Source organism: Schistocerca serialis, chromosome 12, assembly GCF_023864345.2.
Source record: "Schistocerca serialis cubense isolate TAMUIC-IGC-003099 chromosome 12, iqSchSeri2.2, whole genome shotgun sequence".
NCBI lineage: Eukaryota > Metazoa > Arthropoda > Insecta > Orthoptera > Acrididae > Schistocerca > Schistocerca serialis.
The window spans coordinates 71,537,996-71,557,527 of NC_064649.1; the positions used below are offsets into that span (position 1 = coordinate 71,537,996).

At 45.8% G+C, this 19,532-nt stretch overlaps 1 protein-coding gene across 1 annotated transcript in view; it reads left to right on the top strand.

Moving 5' to 3' along the window:
- The window catches only part of LOC126427941 (homeotic protein Sex combs reduced-like), a 327,944-nt gene that overhangs the window by 85,301 nt on the left and 223,111 nt on the right, over positions 1-19,532 (top strand). The window lies entirely within an intron of this gene.

A 19,532-nucleotide genomic window follows, 5' to 3' on the forward strand; every position in this document is an offset into this window, starting at 1 on the left:
AGCTCAAAAGTCCGACAGTACTGAAGCATGACAGCTGCAAAGTTTTTCTGCTTGACTGATGTAGTACTGTCACCGTTGGAGGGTTGTACGGGACTCAAAGTCCCACCATCATACCTCCAACGTGTATTGCAGCGTCATTGCCCTGTGAATGAATTTACTGCCTCACCGCCAACGTCCAGTGATGCTGTACTGTAACATACTACGTATGAAAAAAAAAAAAAAATCTCTGACCTCTCTTCAACTCAAGTCTAATGATTTTCGATAGCAGAAACACTTGATATTGTTCTAAGGCCGAAAAGTAGTGTGTGGAATAAAATCTCTTGTTCAGTCCAATAGCGATTATATCTTTCAAATATATATGACGGTAGTATCTGTTCCCGAAAGAACAGTTACCGTTGATGACCATGCTGGTTTGCTAGAATGAAATAATTAAATGGACACCCTAGCTGCAAACAGGCGTTGATATACTTCATTGGGGATATGTTAAAAATGTGTGCCCTAACTGGGCCTCTAACCCTGGATCTCCTGCTTACATGGCAGACGCTCTATCCATCTGAGCCACCGAGAGCACAGAGGATAGTGCGCCTGCAGGGACTTATCCCTTGCACGCTCTCCGTGAGACCCACATTCCCAACATGTCCACACCACAACATTCGCAGTGCGCCTAATAGATGTTTGCCCATCATACGGAGAGCGTGCAAGGGATAAGTCCCTGCAGGCACACTATCCCCTGTGCCCTCGGCGACTCAGATGGACAGGGCGTCTGCCACGTAAACAGGACATCCCGGGTTCGAGTCCCGGTCGGGGCACACAACATGTCCCCAATGAAGTTTATCAACGCCTGTTTGCAGCTAGGGTGTCCAATTAATTATCATTTCATTTTTTCAAATATGTTTTGGATGGCTGCGACTCCACTCGAAAGTAAAGTCTATAGAGATTTTCATTTACACAACAGAGATGAGATCTCTGCTCAAAGCTCGTGAGCAGTCAACCGCTTCCCGGCCGGGGTGACCGAGCGGTTCTAGGCGATTCAGTCTGGAACGGGGCGACCGCTACGGTTGCAGGTTCGAATCCTGCTTCGGGCATGGATGTGTGTGATGTCCTTAGGTTAGTTAGGTTTAAGTAGTTCTAAGTTCTAGGGGACTGATGACCTCAGATGTTAAGTCCCATAGTGGGTTGGGGTTGGGTTGTTTGGGGGAGGAGACCAGACGGCGAGGTCATCGGTCCCGTCAGATTAGGGAAGGACGGGGAAGGAAGTCGGCCGTGCCCTTTCAAAGGAACCATCCCGGCATTTGACTGGAGCGATTTAGGGAAATCACGGAAAACCTAAATCAGGATGGCCGGACGCGGGATTGAACCGTCGTCCTCTCGAATGCGAGTCCAGTGTGCTAGCCACTGCGCCACCTCGCTTGGTGGTCCCATAGTGCTCAGAACGATTTCAACCTTTTTTTTTTTTTTTAAATCAAGCGCTTGACGCGCCTTGAAACTCGATAATATTTTATTAGCCTCACACAGCGTCTGCAGCGATTTGTTACCAATCGCGTAATCGTACAGTAACTGATTTCTTCGCGTGTCTGTGCGGTGTCGCCTTCGCAGATGATGGGTTCTCGCCTGTACCGTTCCCACGTGACACGCACCTCATTCTACGCCTTCAAGGTTGGCAGCACGGCGAAAGAAAGAATGGCGAAGGCCAACCGGAGCCTGTGCAACGCGCAGGAATCCACCGCCATTCTGCTGAATAATTAAACTGGCGCCAGTGGCGACGAATCCCCGTCGCCGGGGCGGTCCTAGGTGCACCGCCGCGGCGCGGACGGAACATGCACCGCATTTCAATCTCGGCGCACGTTGAGAACGATGCACCGCTTTCCAGGAGTGTTCGCGGAATTCTCGGCAGTCTCCAGCCCAGCGCTGTTTTATTCAGCGGAGGATGCTGCAGACGGGGACAAAAGATCGAGAATTCACAGCCGCTGCAGTCTCCAATTCTTCTCTAGAGACTGTATTCTGGGTGGGTTATCCCATGGCGCTGGTGACCGTATTCGTGCCTATCTGCTGTTATCAGAAAACACAGATTTTGTGGCGTCGTTATATGGGCATTAAGTCGTGGGCTCAGGGCTATCAGCGTGTCTAAATTTTCGCCTTCTAATGCTGGTGACGTTCTTTGAGGCTTACTTACACTGTATGAAAGGGAAGCAGTGGTTGGGAAGGGAGTGAGACATGGTTGTAGCCTATCCCCGATGTTATTCAATCTGTATATTGAGCAAGCAGTAAAGGAAACAACAGAAAAGTTCGGAGTAGGTATTAAAATCCATGGAGAAGAAATAAAAACTTTGAGGTTCGCCGATGAGATTGTAATTCTGTCAGAGACAGCAAAGGACTTGGAAGAGCAGTTTAACGGAATGGACAGTGTCTCGAAACGAGGATATAAGAAGAACATCAACAAAAGCAAAACGAGGATAATGGAATGTAGTCGAATGTAGTCGAATTACGTCGGGTGATGATGAGGAAATTAGATTAGGAAATGAGACACTTAAAGTAGTGAAGGTGTTTTGCTATTTGGGGAGCAAAATAACTGATGACGGACGAAGTAGAGAGAATATAAAATGTAGACTGGCAATGGCAAGGAAAGCGTTTCTGAAGAAGAGAAATTTGTCAACATCGAGTATAGATTTAAGTGTAAGGAAGTCGTTTCTGAAAGTATTTGTATGGAGTTAAGGCATGTATGGAAGTGAAACGTGGACGATAAATAGTTTGGACAAGAAGAGAATAGAAGCTTTCGAAATGTGGTGCTACAGAAGAATCCTGAAGATTAGATGGGTAGATCACATAACTAATGAGAAGGTATTGAATAGAATTGGGGAGCAGAGAAATTTGTGGCACAACTTGACTAGAAGAAGGGATCGGTTGGTAGGGCATATTCTGAGGCATCAAGGGATCACCAATTTAGTATTGGAGAGCAGCGTGGAGGGTAAAAATCGTAGAGGGAGACCAAGAGATGAATACACTAAGCAGATTCAGAAGGATGTAGGTTGCAGTAGCTACTGGGAGATAAAGAAGCTTGCACAGGATAGAGTAGCATGGAGAGCTGCATCAAACGAATCTCAGGACTGAAGACAACAACAACAACAACAACAATATTTAGACAAACCTACTTGTTTTCTTCTCTCTCATGCCGAGTGGTTAGATGCTGTCCGTCGCCACTTCCTGCCCTGTGTCAACCTCTTCATCTCAGCGTAGTGCTTGCACACGGTATCTTCAACTGTTCGTCTGATATTTTCTAATCTCTGCCTTCCCCTGTTTTATCATCTTCTAACAATACCACCACTTGCAAAGTAGATTAGAAATCAGATTAATAATGTTGCTCACGCAGCATTATGTTCGCTTTATAGGGCAACAACAAAGTTATTGGCTGTGGATGGTGCCGTCAGAATGGAAATAATGAAGTCACTGTAAAAAAGTCATTAATTTTGGGACTTACCTTGAATGGATTCCTACATAGATTTCGTCGAAGTCGTTATGGCTCATCTTGTTGATTCTAGGGTGATTCCACTTTGACTGCTAGAAGTCCAGATCTGTATTTTAGCAATATTTGAAGACCTAACAAATGCGTTTTTTTCAGGAAATTCTTAATGATCAAACAATCCCAGATCAGAAGAAATAATTTTTGACTTGGTGTTAACGATCCACATTTTTATTAAACTTCTTGTAAATTCACATATACTTCTTCTTAATTGTCACATCAGCAGGAAAACAGGTTTGTATCAATTTTCACATATTTAATTTCCACTTTAACCAAGTACAAGACTTGACTGCTCTTTTACAAAGCGAAGTAACAACTTAACTTGTGCAAAGTGAAACAGACTGCTCTGTGCGCATTCGCGCCAAAACGGTTACAAGTAAGTGAAAGATTATGACAGTCTCACAGAAATGAATACAAACATGAACCATATCACTGTAATATATCGATACATCGGAGTACCTATACATTAATAAAACCAGATGTGAATATTGTCACAAAAATATGTCGTTACTTCGCAGAAAAGTAGTACGATATCACTGCTATCGAGAACTGGGGTTGGAGTAATGGTCACGTAAACAAAGAACCATTACAATCTGTAGCTCTCTAGAATCATGGAAGTTATTCGCTGATGTCTTAACGCATGTCATTGCATCCTGTCACTTTCGCTTCTCTGTGTTCTCCATCTGTTCCTCTCCTCGCCATTACTGCAGTGAACGTCCGTATTTCTTATCAGCCGATCTAATTTTCAACTTAACACCACTTCTCGAAAGCTTCGATTGTCTTTTCCCCATTTTTCCCAAACTCCGTGATGAACATACATACAGTGTTGTGTTCCAAGCGTACGTTCTCAAAAATTTCACCCTCAAATTAAGATCAATGTACAGGGTGTCAATCATTGAACTACATGGAAGAAAAAAAAAACGTAAATTAGTTACAAACTACGGCATACAAACACTTAATTCAACACGTAAAAGTCACTACAGAGATTCGGATTTATACAACTGGGCATTAAAATTGCTACTCCACGAAGGTGACAGATGCGAAATTTAACCGACAGGAGGAAGATGCTATGTTATGCAAATGATTTGCTTTTCGGAGCATTCACACAAGATTGACGCCGGTGGCGACACCTACAACGTGCTGACATTAGGAAAGTTTCCAACCGATTTTTCATACACAAACAGCAGTTGACCGGCGTTGCCTGGTGAAAAGTTGTTGTGATGCCTCGTGTAAGGAGGAGAAATGCGTTAACATCACGTTTACGACTTTGATAAAGGTCGGATTGTAGCCTATCGCGATTTCCGTTTATCGTATCGCGACATTGCGGCTCTCCGTGGTCGAGATCCAATGACTGTTAGCAGAATATGGAATCGCTGGGTTCAGGAGGGTAATACGGAACGCCGTGCTGGATCCCAACGGCATCGTATCACTAGCAGTCGAGATGACAGGCATCTTATCCACGTGGCTGTAACGGATCGTGCAGCCACGTCTCGATCCCTGAGTCAACAGATGGGGACGTTTGTAAGACAACAACTATCTGCACGAACAGTTCGACGACGTTTGCAGCAGCATAGACTATTAGCTCGGAGACCATGGCTGCGGTTACCCTTGACGCTGCATCACTGACAGGAGCGCCTGCGATGGTGTACTCAACGACGAACCCGGGTGCACGAATGGCCAAACGTCATTTATTCGGATGAATCCAGGTTCTGTTTACAGCATCATGACGGTCGCATCCGTATTTGGCGACATCGCGGTGAACGCACATTGGAAGCGCGTGTTCGTCATCGCCATACTAACGTATCACCCGGCGTGATGGTACGGGGTGCTATTGGTTACACTTCTCGGTCACCTCTAGTTCGCATTGACGGCACTTTGAACAGTGGACGTTACATTTCAGATATGTTACGACCTGTGGCTCTATCCTTCATTCGACCCCTGTGAAACCCTACAGCTCAGCAGGATAATGCACGACCGCGTGTTGCAGGTCCTGTAGGTGCCTTTCTGGATACAGAAAATGTTCGACTGCTGCCCTGGCCAGCACATTCTCGAGATCTCACACCAATTGAAAACGTCTGGTCGATGGTGGCCGAGCAACTGGCTCGTCACAATACGCCAGTCACTACTCTTGATGAACTGTGGTATGGGCATGCATGCTGCTTGGTCAGCTGTACCTGTACTCGCCATCCGAGCTCTGTTTGACTCAATGCCCAGGCGCATCAAGGCCTTTATTACGGCCAGAGGTGGTTTTTCTGGGTACTGATTTCTCAGGATCTATGCACCCAAATTGCGTGAAAATGTAATCACATGTCAGTTCTAGTATAATATATTTGTCCAATGAATACCCGTTTATCATCTGCATTTCTCCTTGGTGTAGCAATTTTAATGGCCAGTAGTGTAGGTTATGACCTATCCGATATGCCTGCCATCACTGGCAGATGAATAGCGAAATTATGCATGACCTGCTGAAGTGTCGGAACATCGAGGCTGTCGATGACTTCCTGAAGAGCTGTTTTCAGCTCAGCCGATGGTTTTGGGATTATTGCTGTATACCTTCTTTTTAATATAGTCCCACAGAAAGGAGTGGCATGTGTTTACTTCCAGAGAACACTGCGGCCAATCGAGGCCCATACCCATGCCAGAATGCGGTCTCGAAAATGCTCCTCCAGGACATCAAACACTCTCCTGCTTCGATAGTTTCGAGCTCCGTCTTGCATGAACCAAATCTTGTCGAACTCGGGATCACTTTTGGATTATGGGTATGAAACCATCTTCCCAAAGCTTCAAGTACCTTTCGGTAGTCACCCTGCCATCAAGAAATATCGCACCGATTATTCCATGATTGAACACTGCACACCACACATTCACCTGTGGAGGGTCGAGAGACTTCTCGATCGAGAAATGCGGATTCTGTGTCCCACAAATACGCTAATTGACGAACCCATCCAAATAAAAATGGGCTTCGTCGCGAAATCAAACCATGCATGTGCATACTAATTCCCATCATGCACCGCTGCCAACCGTGCAGTTTGAACGTCCTAACGCAAACCGTTTAGAAATTATGACGATTTTATTTCATGTAGTTCAATAATTGTCACCATGTATTGTACTGTTAGACTTTCTTTGCCCAAGAACGCCTATTTTCCTATATCGTCTCCTTTTTATACTCTCCTTGCTTCATGTCTCATGGGTTATTCTGCAGCAAACTTGTCGGAATTCGTTCTCATTACCTGCTTTGTGGTAACCAATTTTCGTGTTAAGCCTATCGTTAATCTCATTTCTTTAATGCTAAATTCCTTACTGTCCCTTTGGTTTCCTCAGAGTCCATATTCTCTACGTGTTAAACTGCTCATTCCATTCAACAACATTCTTTTTTATTTCCGTCGCCGGTTCTTCTACGTATAGATTAAATAGTAAGGGCGAAGTACTGCATCCCTGTCTTGCAACATTTGTAATAAGAGCACTTCTTGTAACCTTATTGTACCCTCTGGTACATATTATCACCCGTCTACCTCTATAGCTTACACCTATTTTCTTGAGAATTTCGAACATCTTGCCGTATTTTACATTCTCGAAAAATATGATCTTGTGCCAATTAATAGAAACATTACTGTATTTCCGCTTAATAAGCACCGACGCAGCTAAATAGGCAGATGTCAGACGCACAAGCATTCTTCTTTAGTTCTACCAATCTAGAAATCAGACTACTCATGCGGTGTTGGATTACATCGCACTAGCGTACCCATGTGTCACAGTATACACAATTATTCGTACATTTAGTCAGTGTTGCTTTTCTGTGAAATTTCTAAAATAAAATTTTGTAAACTAATAGTCCATTGTTTTAAAGTGAAAGATAGCACGAACGGACTGCTGGGAACCTCCCGAAATACAACAGGTAGCCAAGACAGTGGCTTGGCCACAAATTTATGAAATACGAAACAGCTGCGCTCTCAAAGCAAAGGACCAGGAATGCCTCGTCCACAGCGGAACCCCGGGAATGTCGCAGTTAGCGACACGGGATACTAATGTCCTACACGGAATTCTACTAAAAGTAGGGAGGCAGGGGAAGGGGGAGTTTAAACACGGAAGTCGGCCTCGGAGGCGATCAATTAGAGCAGACTTGTAGAAGGAGAAAGATAGGCAGTGTACTGTGACAAAGAAATGTACGGTTATTTATTGCAGAAAAGCCGGCTGCTAATATATATTAACTTGCTATCGCATGATTCTCGAATACGACAGGAGTCGCGGTAGAGGGGTGGCAGCGATTTCGGTGGTGGGGGTAAGGGGGTGGGAAAGTGAGGGGGGGGGGAATTGGAGGGAGAGGTGGAGATAGCCGTATATATGAGCGGCACGCAATCCTGCTTTTGTACAAATACCGCCGAGTATGATTTAAACGGGCAGATACGTGGCAGACGTCTCCGGCCAGATTTATAAGGTTTATTTCGGGGCATTTCCGGCACGGAAGGCGCATCGCAAGTATTCCGGCCCGGTTTGTAATGCGATGCATTCTCTAATCTCGGCCATCTCAGCCGATGGGCTGCGAACTAATTAGACGGGCAGATACCGGGGCCTAGCTCGTGCGTGTACCAAGATTCGGCTATCGGCGTGTCTGACATGCAGCCGCGAATCGCGTTCTGGTATCTCGGGTGAAAAGTGCTCAATTTGAAACATGTGCTGTTTTTTAAATACTGTGCGACACGGTTTTTTTACCTGACAACCATATATAGAAAGACTTCCGTTTCACCGCTATGCCCTCCAGAAGTTTCACTCGTTCTGCCGAACATCGACTACTTTGATTTACACTGAGGAGACAAGAGTCAGGTGTAACCTACTAATATCGTGTCGGACCACCTTTTGCCCGGAGTACTGCAACAACTCGACATGGCATGACTTATCAAGTCCGATACAGACGCATTGAGCCGTGCTGCCTTCGTTGTTGTTTTCGTTGTTGTTGTTGTTGTCTTCAGTCCAGAGACTGGTTTGATGCAGCTCTCCATGCCATTCTATCCTGTGCAAGCCTCTTCACCTCCCACTACTTACTGCAACCTACATCCTTCTGAATATTCTTAGTGTATTCATCTCTTGGAGTCCCTCTACGATTTTTACCTTCCACGCTGCCCTCCAATGCCAAATTGGTGATCCCTCAGAACATGTCCTACCAACCGGTCCCTTCTTCTTGACAAGTTGTGCCACAAACTCCTCTTCTCACCAATTCTATTCAGTTCCTCCTCATTAGTTACGTGATCTACCCATCTAATCTTCAGCATTCTTCTGTAGCACCACACTTCGAAAGCTTGTATTCTCTTCTTGTCCAAACTATTTATCGTCCACGTTTCACTTCCATACAGGGCAGCACTCCATACAAATACTTTCAGCAACGACTTCCTGACACTTAAATCTAGAAGTCGATGTTAACAAATTTCTCTTCTTCAGAAACGCTTTCCTTTTCGTGCTGTTGGCAAAGGCACTGTTACCGCACTTCACTATCGCCAAATTTCGCCGCACTGTCGTGACGGACGAGTTCGTCGTACTTCCCACATCGATTTCTGCGCTTATGTCAAGTAGTGTTGCTTGTCTGTTAGCACTGATACTTCTAAGCAAACGCCGCTGCTTTCGGCCGTTAAGTGAAGGCTGTCGGCCATGCCGTTGTCCATGGTGAGAGGTAATGTCTGAAATCTGAATTCTCGGCAGACTCCTGACACTTGGGATTTTGGGACACTGAAATCACTAACGATTTCCATGTTCAAAGCCCGTTAATCACCTTGGAAAACTTTTCTCATGATCCCTGTAAGTACAGAAGACAGCTTCACCAGTACTAGCGCCATCTGTATACGTGCGTCTCGCTGTCAAAAAATGGTTCAAATGGCGCTAAGCACTATGGGACTTAACATCTGAGGTCATCAGTCCCCTTGACTGAGAACTACTTAAACCTAACTAAGCTAGGGACAGCACACACATCCAAGCCTGAGGTAGGATTCGAACCTGTGACCGTAGCAGCAGTGGGGCTCCGCACTGAAGTGCCTAGAACCGCTCGGCCACTGTGGCCGGCGCGTCTCACTATTTTATGACTTCTGTTACCTCAGTGTAATTCACCGATTAGAACCAACCATGAATGCTAGTTTGCGTTACATTTTGCAACATTCGTGTATTGAGCGTGTCAGCGCTTTATAGACTCAGTTAGGGTGGCTGCAGCCAAAAGACATTACGTGACGGCCACACATTTTGTCCACAGTATCCACGAACCCCAGTACCTCCCATCGGGGACTAAACACAACCGAAACGCATGGTCCCACATACCGAGCATCCTAACTGTGCCCATTCATAAAACAAAAATATTAACAAACTCTTTCCCTGTTGCTGCTATCCGCTACTGGAACAAGCTGCCTAGCATTCTGCGGACAGTTATATAAACAGTTGCTTTTAAGAACAAGCTGTATGCACCTCTTTCTGTTACCAAATGGTTCAAATGGCTCTGAGCACTATGGGACTTAACATCTATGGTCATCAGTCCCCTAGAACTTAGAACTACTTAAACCTAACTAACCTAAGGACAGCACACAACACCCAGCCATCACGAGGCAGAGAAAATCCCTGACCCCGCCGGGAATCGAACCCGGGAACCCGGGCGTGGGAAGCGAGAACGCTACCGCACGACCACGAGATGCGGGCTTCTGTTACCTAATAACATTTTCCCAAAACTTGACACACTCGTATATTGTCCGTTTCCCTCTTGTCAAACAATAAAGCATGTTCTACAATCATCTACATACTTCTTCTTTCAGTTCTCAATCATGTTTCTTTTCCTCTATCTTCAGTATATGTTTTACACTTCCTTCTATCTCATCCACCCTTTTCTCTCGACTGGTTCTGTTACCGCTCGTAGTTTTTATCTACCTGCCTGTAATTCTTCGTCTGTCTTGTACCACCATCTGACTACCCTGCGTTGTCAATACTCTATTACACCATCCCCTCTTTCCCCCTCTCTACGCCCACCTCGCACGTCACCCCCTCTCCATCCACCTCTTCCTCGCCCCTCTCACTGTGCATCTCCGTCTCCCACCTTCTCGTGTTCATCACATCCTCTTCCCTTTCTCTGTCCCCTTCCAACTCTTCCTCCACCTGTTCATCTCCTCCTCTCTGCTCTGCATAACTATCTTCATCACTCTCTCTTACCAAATTTTCCCTCTCCTTTCTCTATCCATCTCCTCCTCTATCCTCCCCCCCCCCCTCTATGACCATCTGTTTCTTCCTCCTATTTTTTCCGTCTTCTTCTTCCTCTCACTCTCCATATCCTCCCCCTTATTACACTGACCCCAGCAGGACGTTGTTGGTTCTTCCTCCCACAGTATTTCTTCCCAGATCAGAACTAATACGTGTTCCAAATTTTGCTGAAATCGTTCCAGCGATATATGATAAGCGTTTACCCATGGCTTTCTCCGCGTCCGCACAACTCAGATATATCCCACATATATGTAACATACACTCCTGGAAATTGAAATAAGAACACCGTGAATTCATTGTCCCAGGAAGGGGAAACTTTATTGACACATTCTTGGGGTCAGATACATCACATGATCACACTGACAGAACCACAGGCACATAGACACAGGCAACAGAGCATGCACAATGTCGGCACTAGTACAGTGTATATCCACCTTTCGCAGCAATGCAAGCTGCTATTCTCCCATGGAGACGATCGTAGAGATGCTGGATGTAGTCCTGTGGAACGGCTTGCCATGCCATTTCCACCTGGCGCCTCAGTTGGACCAGCGTTCGTGCTGGACGTGCAGACCGCGTGAGACGACGCTTCATCCAGTCCCAAACATGCTCAATGGGGGACAGATCCGGAGATCTTGCTGGCCAGGGTAGTTGACTTACACCTTCTAGAGCACGTTGGGTGGCACGGGATACATGCGGACGTGCATTGTCCTGTTGGAACAGCAAGTTCCCTTGCCGGTCTAGGAATGGTAGAACGATGGGTTCGATGACGGTTTGGATGTACCGTGCACTATTCAGTGTCCCCTCGACGATCACCAGTGGTGTACGGCCAGTGTAGGAGATCGCTCCCCACACCATGATGCCGGGTGTTGGCCCTGTGTGCCTCGGTCGTATGCAGTCCTGATTGTGACGCTCACCTGCACGGCGCCAAACACGCATACGACCATCATTGGCACCAAGGCAGAAGCGACTCTCATCGCTGAAGACGACACGTCTCCATTCGTCCCTCCATTCACGCCTGTCGCGACACCACTGGAGGCGGGCTGCACGATGTTGGGGCGTGAGCGGAAGACGGCCTAACGGTGTGCGGGACCGTAGCCCAGCTTCATGGAGACGGTTGCGAATGGTCCTCGCCGATACCCCAGGAGCAACAGTGTCCCTAATTTGCTGGGAAGTGGCGGTGCGGTCCCCTACGGCACTGCGTAGGATCCTACGGTCTTGGCGTGCATCCGTGCGTCGCTGCGGTCCGGTCCCAGGTCGACGGGCACGTGCGCCTTCCGCCGACCACTGGCGACAACATCGATGTACTGTGGAGACCTCACGCCCCACGTGTTGAGCAATTCGGCGGTACGTCCATCCGGCCTCCCGCATGCCCACTATACGCCCTCGCTCAAAGTCCGTCAACTGCACATACGGTTCACGTCCACGCTGTCGCGGCATGCTACCAGTGTTAAAGACTGCGATGGAGCTCCGTATGCCACGGCAAACTGGCTGACACTGACGGCGGCGGTGCACAAATGCTGCGCAGCTAGCGCCATTCGACGGCCAACACCGCGGTTCCTGGTGTGTCCGCTGTGCCGTGCGTGTGATCATTGCTTGTACAGCCCTCTCGCAGTGTCCGGAGCAAGTATGGTGGGTCTGACACACGGGTGGCAATGTGTTCTTTTTTCCATTTCCAGGAGTGTATTTCGAAGGTATTTGTACACACATTTCCTTTATATCTCTAGTGAATGTCACCGTACAGTTTAATTGTAAGGTATCTCAGTATTTACGATGTCATATCGTCTGTACTGTATGTTGTACAGTGAGATATTTTTGTAGGTACATTATGGGGCGTATATGGATACTGGCTGCGAAAGTGTTTCGGGTAGTTGCACAATAGTAATAAATTAAAACTTCATGCATCGCGTTGCAGTTTTCCACGCATCCAAGTGTTTATGACGTAGTACATCCATAACTGTGTGTTCTACAATATTTTTGTAGGTACATTCAGAGGCATTGTTGATGCTGTCTGTGAAATGTGCTGCGAATACAGTTGATCGCAACGAAGTAAAAAATTCAAAAGTCTTGCATGATGCGCTTTTTTTTCACGCACCTCACTGTTTGACATATTTCTTGATTTAAAAGTCTTATGATATAATTTTGCTGATACATTCAGTGATATATGAGAATACTGTATAAAAATTGTTTCGCGATAGCAGTTAGTAGTAAAGAAGTAATAGATTAAAATGTCATGCCTTATCTGGCAGTTTTACTGCATGAAATACAAAAATATGCTAATCGATAAACTTTCTCTTTCCTTTCATCATTTTAGGGGACTGTCAGTGAGAAAAAAGTTTCGTGAAGGATTGTAATAGTGTGTAAAGTCTGTTGCAATTAACCATTGTCAACTAGTGAATGACTAACTCTTAGCTACTCGTGCTTCTTGCGCTACACTGAGTTGTCACCCCCCACCCTTTGATAGGCAGGTAGTTCTTACCCCCAGATCCATGACTTCCAGACAGTAAGCGATATGTGTGCAAGTACGTTGAAACAGGTCCAATGATTTAGGAAGTAGTGTGGAAAAAATACATATACACTCCTGGAAATGGAAAAAAGAACACATTGACACCGGTGTGTCAGACCCACCATACTTGCTCCGGACACTGCGAAGGGCTGTACAAGCAATGATCACACGCACGGCACAGCGGACACACCAGGAACCGCGGTGTTGGCCGTCGAATGGCGCTAGCTGCGCAGCATTTGTGCACCGCCGCCGTCAGTGTCAGCCAGTTTGCCGTGGCATACGGAGCTCCATCGCAGTCTTTAACACTGGTAGCATGCCGCGACAGCGTGGACGTGAACCGTATGTGCAGTTGACGGACTTTGAGCGAGGGCGTATAGTGGGCATGCGGGAGGCCGGGTGGACGTACCGCCGAATTGCTCAACACGTGGGGCGTGAGGTCTCCACAGTACATCGATGTTGTCGCCAGTGGTCGGCGGAAGGTGCACGTGCCCGTCGACCTGGGACCGGACCGCAGCGACGCACGGATGCACGCCAAGACCGTAGGATCCTACGCAGTGCCGTAGGGGACCGCACCGCCACTTCCCAGCAAATTAGGGACACTGTTGCTCCTGGGGTATCGGCGAGGACCATTCGCAACCGTCTCCATGAAGCTGGGCTACGGTCCCGCACACCGTTAGGCCGTCTTCCGCTCACGCCCCAACATCGTGCAGCCCGCCTCCAGTGGTGTCGCGACAGGCGTGAATGGAGGGACGAATGGAGACGTGTCGTCTTCAGCGATGAGAGTCGCTTCTGCCTTGGTGCCAATGATGGTCGTATGCGTGTTTGGCGCCGTGCAGGTGAGCGCCACAATCAGGACTGCATACGACCGAGGCACACAGGGCCAACACCCGGCATCATGGTGTGGGGAGCGATCTCCTACACTGGCCGTACACCACTGGTGATCGTCGAGGGGACACTGAATAGTGCACGGTACATCCAAACCGTCATCGAACCCATCGTTCTACCATTCCTAGACCGGCAAGGGAACTTGCTGTTCCAACAGGACAATGCACGTCCGCATGTATCCCGTGCCACCCAACGTGCTCTAGAAGGTGTAAGTCAACTACCCTGGCCAGCAAGATCTCCGGATCTGTCCCCCATTGAGCATGTTTGGGACTGGATGAAGCGTCGTCTCACGCGGTCTGCACGTCCAGCACGAACGCTGGTCCAACTGAGGCGCCAGGTGGAAATGGCATGGCAAGCCGTTCCACAGGACCACATCCAACATCTCTACGATCGTCTCCATGGGAGAATAGCAGCCTGCATTGCTGCGAAAGGTGGATATACACTGTACTAGTGCCGACATTGTGCATGCTCTGTTGCCTGTGTCTATGTGCCTGTGGTTCTGTCAGTGTGATCATGTGATGTATCTGACCCCAGGAATGTGTCAATAAAGTTTCCCCTTCCTGGGACAATGAATTCACGGTGTTCTTATTTCAATTTCCAGGAGTGTATATTTACATCCATTTTTATATTTTGTGGATTTACAAGTTTTCTCCTTGTATTAATCGTTGACTTTCCTCTCTCCAACAAAAAAATCATAAATAGTGGTTGGTTCATAATGTTCAAAGGTTTTCAAGAAAGTCAGCCTCTTTGGGACAGTTCTGAAATTCATTTCAAAAAAATGGTTCAAATGGCTCTGAGCACTATGGAAGTTAACATCTGAGGTCATCAGTCCCCTAGAACTTATAACTACTTAAACCTAACTAACCTAAGGACATCACATGCATCCATACCCGAGGCAGGATTCGAACCTGCGGTCGCATGGTTCGACTGTGGCGCCAAGAACCGCTCGGCCACTCCGGCCGGCAAATTCATTTCCACCGAGATGTTTTACAGCAGAAACGTAGTACCTTGCAATTTGGGCTCCGGGTACTCGTAACAGATTACGAAACGTGCTGCTTAATTCTGACCCGGCGTTTAACAGTTGCCCGTTTGCCCCAGAAAGCTACTTCTGTGCCTACCCCGTTCAGAAATACAGAAGCGGGTTTAATCGGCCGCTGGCAACTTGAAATGCGCGGAACATCGCATCCTCTCTAGTGAAAGTCCTCAGGATTGAACAGCTGAGGTGACTCGTTTGCATTCCCCGTACATCACCGTTGTGAGGTCTTACACTCACGAATGCTTTCAGCGCTATCAGAATAAAGTATCCACAAATGTTTGCATCAATTCTGGTTTTAAATGCTGCGGAATACCGCAGCGCTTACGGTCTTACGTCCTCATCTCGTGCTGTATTAGGAGCGACCGGCCCTACGATTGCGAAAAGGGCAATATGAATAAATATTGTAATAATCATTTACATTAACATCCAGAATTCGATTAATATGTGAGGGGCAGCTATGACGTTTTAATCGTCACCTCGAAAAATAAATTTTCTTAATTATAAATAATATTATATTTTCAGGAACATGTCTGCACTTACTGCGCAGTATAGATTCAAGGAAGACATACCTACGTTTACAGCATTTTAAGATTCAGAGAAAGCATTCGACAGTGTTGCATCGAATATATTCTTTGACATTTTCTGGAATGGGCAAACTACGTCCCAAGAAATTTCTTTTAAAAAGACTTACATGGAAGGGCTTGTATCCAAGGTCGTTCAACAGCATTCACTGATTAATTTCTTACACAACGTATACTCATTGTAACCAATTCAGCTAAAAAATTAATGAACTGAAGAAGCTTACTTTAAGCCATCAGTTAATGCACAATTTGTTTTACCAGTCTAAAAATAATGAATTGTGAGTAATTAAAAACATCAAAATCGAGATTCACAAATTGATTAATTCTTAGAATAAAACCGTACACCAAAATTCCTTTCTTTAAAAGAAATCAAACCACACGGGGAACCAGCATCTGAACCACAAAGAGACGAATAAAAAATTGCGCATTTAAGAAATTTAACTGGATCAAATTCAGAATAATAAATGACATTTGACCAACAATATTGCCTTAGAGAAATATGAGCCACAACAACACATTATCAAGGACGGCTCAGGTACATGCAACAGTTAATCAACGTAGTAACAGATCAGGTACAAGAACGTGAAACACCACAGTAAGCAACTTCATAGAACATGAAAACTAAAGCTTTAGTTATTACGTGAAAAACGAGGTGTAGCCAAAAGTAAAGGGACTTTGGAGAAAAGGAATATTTATGCTAATGATAAAAAAATGAAACATAAACTATTTTTCTACATAAACTCCCTGCACTCCAATGCACTTTGTCCAGCGTTCCACAAGCCTTTGATTCCGTCGGAAAAAGTTTTTTGGTCGCACCTGTAGCCAATTTTGCACCGCATCAGCGACTTCTGCATAGCTTGTAAATCTCCCCCTGAGCACCTCCTTCAATGGTCCAAGCATATGGAAATCCCTTGAAGCCATGTGCCCGACTGTATGGTGGCTGTTCTAACAATTCAAATTCGAACTCCTTTATTGTTTCGGTTTCCGTTTGGCAGAATGTGGCCAAGCGTTATCTTGCTGTAGAAAGACACCTTTTCGCAGTTTTCAGCAGTCTTCAGATCTGATTTCAGGTTTCAGCTCGCAACACATCACAACAGTTCTCACGGTCCACATTTCCGTCTCTTGGGGTGAGATGAATGGCTACCAACCTTCATGTCTCAGAATAGTGCGATCATAATCTTAGCTGCTGATGGTTGACGTTTAGATTCCTTAACTTCCAGTGATGTTGGGTGTTTCCAGTCCATGCTCGCAGCCTTACTTTCCGGTTCGTGATTATGCACCCACATTTGGTCTACATTAACGATTTGCTATAAAAATGCATCTCTCCTGCGACGACAAGCGACCAAATGTTTACGAGAAATGCCCATCCTTTCCACCTGATTCTGTGCTGACATTTCTTTCAGTACCCAACTTGCACACAATTTCCGAAAATTTAGCCTGTCGTGTAAGATGGAATACGCTTTACCACGGCTGATATGTAAAGTACTGCCGATTTCGTCCGATGGGGTTCGTATGTTTTCCATCACCATACCCTCGACGACTTCCAAATTGTCCTCAGTTTTGTCGTCGATGGCTTGTCCAATCTTTCCTCGTCACATGAAGAAATTCTACCTTGTTCGAAGTACTCTATCCATTCCTTGCTTCTCAGTAAACTCCTGTCACCACACTTGCGCTTCCATTCGACGAATAATTTCCGCAGGCGTAACACCTTCCGCAAACGAAAAGCGAATCATTGCCGTCATTTCCTCCTTGGTGTAGATCGACAATAGAGCGCCCATGTTTCACGGTGTGCTACATTACAACGACTAACATGTGAACAAGAGTGACACTGTGTAGAATTTGTAAATAATAGATTTCAGCTATCAGTCGTCCTTTGGAATTTTTATTGGCAGATATAGATTTCAGCTAGAAACTAGCCATTCTCAATGCACTACCATTTTTGGTCAATGGACGTAATGTCTGTTGGTCGAGCTTTGTCCACAGTTCTGTGGACAAAACAAAATAACGGTCGTTGCGTGCAACAGCCTCTGAATGGAGGGTAACCTGTTGCGTAGAATTGTTGCAGACGACAATACTTCATCACTGGTTATTGGCAGTGTTAAAAGGCTTGTCGGTCAGAAATTGCAAAAGGCCCTTTACTTTTTGACTATCAATCGTATTAAAGGCCCCAGAACAATTTAAAACCGCCACAAGGAAAAGCTTAACTCCACGCATTAGTTCCGTGGACTGGTTGGAACAGGCTTAGTATACAGACGGAGCCCCTGGGATAATCACACACAAGGTGTGTCGCCCAATGTCTAGGTGTCCCTTGCGAACCTCAGGTGTGCGGGTTGCGCAACGCAACCCTCACAGCGACCTAAGCGTGGACAGTTAACCCAATCAAGGTATCCCCGCACACGCAAGCACATACAACCAGTGCTGGAGGCACACCTAGGGTACGAAAACTTGTTAGTCGAAGTAAAAGACGAAAAACTCGCATTCACTCCATAGGCCAAATTTGAACTACAGTATAAGTATTAAATTTTCGTTAGCAGTATCTTGCACCACACCACCATGCTTAGGTCTGACCCAGTCTAGTCAATCACCCGAAATACCTGGCCTTACTTCCTTGAAACTTCAATAACATGAATGAACTTAAAAATACAATAAAATGCAATTAATCTGCTGACTAGAAGGCGCATAAAATTTATAAAAATCATAAATTTCGAATGAAATGTTAACCGGATTACAAGTTTCCATCACCAATAGCTGCAATGCTGTGCAGCATGTTACGGGCAAAATTCCGAAACTTAAAACAAGGCGAATTAACGAACTTCAAGCATGCTAATTATAGGTCAGGAACTTCTGTTATTCAATACAATGAAAAACCAGCCAAAGTTGATTTTTTTTTTTTAATTCACTCGATGACTAGTTTCGGTCCGTGACCCTTTTTCAAATCATCCTAAAGTGCCGAAAATCAAATTTACACTCACGTAAAATATAGGTAATACCAAATTTTTTGGGAACGTGCCAAAAACACAGAACATATCGTTTCAAGACTCAAGGAAAGCTACAGCATAGGCTGTTTGATTCTAAAAACTAAATAAATAAATAAATAAATAAAGGCTTAGAATAGAGATACTTCCTGTAGTTGACGTCTTCATTATTTTAATACACTGCTCAACGAATGTTTCGAATACTATCATAAAATGTAGTCTACGATACTAGAGTTCTCATTGACGTAGGCACTTCATGCATTATCCAGTCAGAGCCCATATACTGGATGGTGTTTACAACTGGCATGCTTTGCGATCGTTTCCCAGTCATCCAGTCATGTAAACATTTCACTTCCACAGCCGCACACTTCGGGCAGTGCAGTATCAACAACAGCTTCATTCAGATTGTGTTCAGCATGGCAGTAACTTGCCATGTACTGACCTACAACACTTTGGTGTAGTCAGGATAGTGGCTTTATTCTCAGCAGGTCATACACAGCAAGATGTCACTGATATGTTTTACATGTCATTCAAAGTGGTGTGTCTAAGCTGTGGAGAAAGTACAAAGAGACGGGAAATGTGAACGATGGACCTCGCAGTGGACATCCTCGTATGACGACACCAATGCAGGGTCGATTCCTCCAACTTTCGGCTCGCAGGGTCCCACCATAAACTACCAGAAATATTGGAAATGACTTCTCCCGGGCAGCAGGGATTTGTATCTCAGGCCGAAGAGTGCGTAGAAGATTGCTTCAGGGTGGTCTTCGTTCCAGAATACGGATGACAAGTTTTGCACTGCACTGACGGAACCGAC